This window comes from Cucurbita maxima, unplaced genomic scaffold (assembly GCF_002738345.1).
Source record: "Cucurbita maxima cultivar Rimu unplaced genomic scaffold, Cmax_1.0 Cma_Scf00713, whole genome shotgun sequence".
NCBI classification, from domain to species: Eukaryota; Viridiplantae; Streptophyta; class Magnoliopsida; order Cucurbitales; family Cucurbitaceae; genus Cucurbita; species Cucurbita maxima.
In genome coordinates, this window is record NW_019272729.1 from 8340 (window position 1) to 12775 (window position 4436).

The 4436-nt window shown below is 49.5% G+C and overlaps 14 non-coding genes across 14 annotated transcripts; all 14 read left to right on the forward strand.

Annotated features, from left to right (window-relative positions):
- The first annotated feature begins 183 nt into the window (after positions 1 to 183).
- On the forward strand, positions 184 to 302 carry LOC111474853. Its single transcript, XR_002716205.1, has one exon. It is a non-coding gene; the product is annotated as a 5S ribosomal RNA (ribosomal RNA).
- Positions 303 to 435: 133 nt separating this feature from the next.
- Positions 436 to 554, forward strand: LOC111474851. The gene has a single exon (XR_002716203.1). It is a non-coding gene; the product is annotated as a 5S ribosomal RNA (ribosomal RNA).
- Positions 555 to 687: 133 nt separating this feature from the next.
- On the forward strand, positions 688 to 806 carry LOC111474852. The gene has a single exon (XR_002716204.1). It is a non-coding gene; the product is annotated as a 5S ribosomal RNA (ribosomal RNA).
- Positions 807 to 939: 133 nt separating this feature from the next.
- On the forward strand, positions 940 to 1058 carry LOC111474850. The gene has a single exon (XR_002716202.1). It is a non-coding gene; the product is annotated as a 5S ribosomal RNA (ribosomal RNA).
- A 133-nt stretch (positions 1059 to 1191) lies between these two features.
- On the forward strand, positions 1192 to 1310 carry LOC111474854. The gene has a single exon (XR_002716206.1). It is a non-coding gene; the product is annotated as a 5S ribosomal RNA (ribosomal RNA).
- A 133-nt stretch (positions 1311 to 1443) lies between these two features.
- LOC111474855 lies at positions 1444 to 1562 on the forward strand. The gene has a single exon (XR_002716207.1). It is a non-coding gene; the product is annotated as a 5S ribosomal RNA (ribosomal RNA).
- Positions 1563 to 1695: 133 nt separating this feature from the next.
- On the forward strand, positions 1696 to 1814 carry LOC111474856. The gene has a single exon (XR_002716208.1). It is a non-coding gene; the product is annotated as a 5S ribosomal RNA (ribosomal RNA).
- Positions 1815 to 1947: 133 nt separating this feature from the next.
- Positions 1948 to 2066, forward strand: LOC111474849. The gene has a single exon (XR_002716201.1). It is a non-coding gene; the product is annotated as a 5S ribosomal RNA (ribosomal RNA).
- Positions 2067 to 2199: 133 nt separating this feature from the next.
- Positions 2200 to 2318, forward strand: LOC111474843. Its single transcript, XR_002716195.1, has one exon. It is a non-coding gene; the product is annotated as a 5S ribosomal RNA (ribosomal RNA).
- A 133-nt stretch (positions 2319 to 2451) lies between these two features.
- Positions 2452 to 2570, forward strand: LOC111474844. The gene has a single exon (XR_002716196.1). It is a non-coding gene; the product is annotated as a 5S ribosomal RNA (ribosomal RNA).
- Positions 2571 to 2703: 133 nt separating this feature from the next.
- On the forward strand, positions 2704 to 2822 carry LOC111474845. Its single transcript, XR_002716197.1, has one exon. It is a non-coding gene; the product is annotated as a 5S ribosomal RNA (ribosomal RNA).
- A 133-nt stretch (positions 2823 to 2955) lies between these two features.
- Positions 2956 to 3074, forward strand: LOC111474846. Its single transcript, XR_002716198.1, has one exon. It is a non-coding gene; the product is annotated as a 5S ribosomal RNA (ribosomal RNA).
- A 133-nt stretch (positions 3075 to 3207) lies between these two features.
- Positions 3208 to 3326, forward strand: LOC111474847. Its single transcript, XR_002716199.1, has one exon. It is a non-coding gene; the product is annotated as a 5S ribosomal RNA (ribosomal RNA).
- Positions 3327 to 3459: 133 nt separating this feature from the next.
- Positions 3460 to 3578, forward strand: LOC111474848. Its single transcript, XR_002716200.1, has one exon. It is a non-coding gene; the product is annotated as a 5S ribosomal RNA (ribosomal RNA).
- Positions 3579 to 4436: the final 858 nt, after the last annotated feature.

Consider the following 4436-nt stretch of genomic DNA (forward strand, 5'->3'; position numbering starts at 1 on the left):
CGGAAATATAACTCTTACATGAACATCATTTATAACGTAAACTTCAAAAACGCTTAAAACAACTTTTTCTCTGGAAAACACAGCAATGGTCTTACGTATGAGAACCTCCCCCGCTCACGCCCATCGCGTTTCGATCATGCCGCCCCGCATGCGTTAAATCCGATTTTGTGCGCATGGCATGTCGGGTGCGATCATACCAGCACTAATGCACCGGATCCCATCAGAACTCCGCAGTTAAGCGTGCTTGGGCGAGAGTAGTACTAAGTTGGGTGACCACTTGGGAAGTCCTCGTGTTGCACCCCTTTTTTTCTTTCAATTTCTCCCAGTTCTTTTCTTCCTTTCTCTACAAATGAGAACCTCCCCCGCTCACGCCCATCGCGTTTCGATCATGCCGCCCCGCATGCGTTAAATCCGATTTTGTGCGCATGACATGTCGGGTGCGATCATACCAGCACTAATGCACCAGATCCCATCAGAACTCTGCAGTTAAGTGTGATTGGGCGAGAGTAGTACTAAGTTGGGTGACCACTTGGGACGTCCTCGTGTTGCACCCTTTTTTTTCTTTCAATTTCTCCGAGTTCTTTTCTTCCTTTCTCTACAAATGAGAACCTCCCCCGCTCACGCCCATCGCGTTTCGATCATGCCGCCCCGCATGCGTTAAATCTGATTTTGTGCGCATGGCATGTCGGGCGCGATCATACCAGCACTAATGCATCGTATCCCATCAGAACTCCGCAGTTAAGCGTGCTTGGGCGAGAGTAGCACTAAGTCGGGTGACCACTTGGGAAGTCCTCGTGTTGCACCCCTTTTTTTCTTTCAATTTCTCCCAGTTCTTTTCTTCCTTTCTCTACAAATGAGAACCTCCCCCGCTCACGCCCATCGCGTTTCGATCATGCCGCCCCGCATGCGTTAAATCCGATTTTGTGCGCATGGCATGTCGGGTGCGATCATACCAGCACTAATGCACCGGATCCCATCAGAACTCTGCAGTTAAGCGTGCTTGGGCGAGAGTAGTACTAAGTCGGCTGACCACTTGGGAAGTCCTCGTGTTGCACCCCTTTTTTTCTTTCAATTTCTCCGAGTTCTTTTCTTCCTTTCTCTACAAATGAGAACCTCCCCCGCTCACGCCCATCGCGTTTCGATCATGCCGCTCCGCATGCGTTAAATACGATTTTGTGCGCATGGCATGTCGGGTGCGATCATACCAGCACTAATGCACCGGATCCCATCAGAACTCCGCAGTTAAGCGTGCTTGGGCGAGAGTAGTACTAAGTTGGGTGACCACTTGGGAAGTCCTCGTGTTGCACCCCTTTTTTTCTTTCAATTTCTCCGAGTTCTTTTCTTCCTTTCTCTACAAATGAGAACCTCCCCCGCTCACGCCCATCGCGTTTCGATCATGCCGCTCCGCATGCGTTAAATACGATTTTGTGCGCATGGCATGTCGGGTGCGATCATACCAGCACTAATGCACCGGATCCCATCAGAACTCCGCAGTTAAGCGTGCTTGGGCGAGAGTAGTACTAAGTTGGGTGACCACTTGGGAAGTCCTCGTGTTGCACCCCTTTTTTTCATTCAATTTCTCCCAGTTCTTTTCTTCCTTTCTCTGCAAATGAGAACCTCCCCCGCTCACGCCCATCGTGTTTCGATCATGCCGCCCCGCATGCGTTAAATCCGATTTTGTGCGCATGGCATGTCGGGTGCGATCATACCAGCACTAATGCACCGGATCCCATCAGAACTCCGCAGTTAAGCGTGCTTGGGCGAGAGTAGTACTAAGTTGGGTGACCACTTGGGAAGTCCTCGTGTTGCACCCCTTTTTTTCTTTCAATTTCTCCCAGTTCTTTTCTTTTTTTCTCTACAAATGAGAACCTCCCCCGCTCACGCCCATCGCGTTTCGATCATGCCGCCCCGCATGCGTTAAATCCGATTTTGTGCGCATGGCATGTCGGGTGCGATCATACCAGCACTAATGCACCGGATCCCATCAGAACTCCGCAGTTAAGCGTGCTTGGGCGAGAGTAGTACTAAGTCGGCTGACCACTTGGGAAGTCCTCGTGTTGCACCCCTTTTTTTCTTTCAATTTCTCCGAGTTCTTTTCTTCCTTTCTCTACAAATGAGAACCTCCCCCGCTCACGCCCATCGCGTTTCGATCATGCCGCCCCGCATGCGTTAAATCCGATTTTGTGCGCATGGCATGTCGGGTGCGATCATACCAGCACTAATGCACCGGATCCCATCAGAACTCCGCAGTTAAGCGTGCTTGGGCGAGAGTAGTACTAAGTTGGGTGACCACTTGGGAAGTCCTCGTGTTGCACCCCTTTTTTTCTTTCAATTTCTCCCAGTTCTTTTCTTCCTTTCTCTACAAATGAGAACCTCCCCCGCTCACGCCCATCGCGTTTCGATCATGCCGCCCCGCATGCGTTAAATCCGATTTTGTGCGCATGGCATGTCGGGTGCGATCATACCAGCACTAATGCACCGGATCCCATCAGAACTCCGCAGTTAAGCGTGCTTGGGCGAGAGTAGTACTAAGTTGGGTGACCACTTGGGAAGTCCTCGTGTTGCACCCCTTTTTTTCTTTCAATTTCTCCCAGTTCTTTTCTTCCTTTCTCTACAAATGAGAACCTCCCCCGCTCACGCCCATCGCGTTTCGATCATGCCGCCCCGCATGCGTTAAATCCGATTTTGTGCGCATGGCATGTCGGGTGCGATCATACCAGCACTAATGCACCGGATCCCATCAGAACTCCGCAGTTAAGCGTGCTTGGGCGAGAGTAGTACTAAGTTGGGTGACCACTTGGGAAGTCCTCGTGTTGCACCCCTTTTTTTCTTTCAATTTCTCCCAGTTCTTTTCTTCCTTTCTCTACAAATGAGAACCTCCCCCGCTCACGCCCATCGCGTTTCGATCATGCCGCCCCGCATGCGTTAAATCCGATTTTGTGCGCATGGCATGTCGGGTGCGATCATACCAGCACTAATGCACCGGATCCCATCAGAACTCCGCAGTTAAGCGTGCTTGGGCGAGAGTAGTACTAAGTTGGGTGACCACTTGGGAAGTCCTCGTGTTGCACCCCTTTTTTTCTTTCAATTTCTCCCAGTTCTTTTCTTCCTTTCTCTACAAATGAGAACCTCCCCCGCTCACGCCCATCGCGTTTCGATCATGCCGCCCCGCATGCGTTAAATCCGATTTTGTGCGCATGGCATGTCGGGTGCGATCATACCAGCACTAATGCACCGGATCCCATCAGAACTCCGCAGTTAAGCGTGCTTGGGCGAGAGTAGTACTAAGTTGGGTGACCACTTGGGAAGTCCTCGTGTTGCACCCCTTTTTTTCTTTCAATTTCTCCCAGTTCTTTTCTTCCTTTCTCTACAAATGAGAACCTCCCCCGCTCACGCCCATCGCGTTTCGATCATGCCGCCCCGCATGCGTTAAATCCGATTTTGTGCGCATGGCATGTCGGGTGCGATCATACCAGCACTAATGCACCGGATCCCATCAGAACTCCGCAGTTAAGCGTGCTTGGGCGAGAGTAGTACTAAGTTGGGTGACCACTTGGGAAGTCCTCGTGTTGCACCCCTTTTTTTCTTTCAATTTCTCCCAGTTCTTTTCTTCCTTTCTCTACAAATGAGAACCTCCCCCGCTCACGCCCATCGCGTTTCGATCATGCCGCCCCGCATGCGTTAAATCCGATTTTGTGCGCATGGCATGTCGGGTGCGATCATACCAGCACTAATGCACCGGATCCCATCAGAATTTCGCGGTTAAGCGTGTGGCCACTTGGGAAGGTAAGCTAATATATGGATAAAGCAATTCTTATAGTAGCAAGCTAGCCCCTTATCTGCGTGGAGGAAAAATGGGACTATTCTGAGGGGCTGGGCTGGAGTGGACAGTACTCCTTGGCCTTTTACTAGTTAGTCCCCTCGGTAAAGCCCCCACCCCTGACGACCTATTCTATACCAGCTTCTTCTATAGATGAGATAACTGGAGCAGATTTAATAGCAAGGGATATTGACCCAGCAGCTTGTTGCGCAAAAGAATATGTTTCAAAACAAAGAAGCTCCATTCTTCATTAGAGTGGTTCTTCGACTGTTCACCTACTAAATAAATGATCATCTTCTTCATCGCTACGCTACGGGGGAGCATTGTCCGAGTGAATAAGCAGGGCAAAGCTTGATTTTCGAGGCTGGGCTGACATCACATACACAAGTACTCTCTAAACCGTGCAATAAGGGCAGGCAGATCGGATCGAAGGGTTGTCCATTGGGATTGGGCATGGACAATCATGACAAGTTAATTGTAAAATAACATAATATTAAGAAGTAAAATTCTATATTGTTTTTTTTAAGATCTAAATATGATCTTTAGGAATAAAATGAGAACAAAGTCAAAAGGCCAAGGAGGGTGGAAATGACAATCAACAAATAAATGGAAAGAT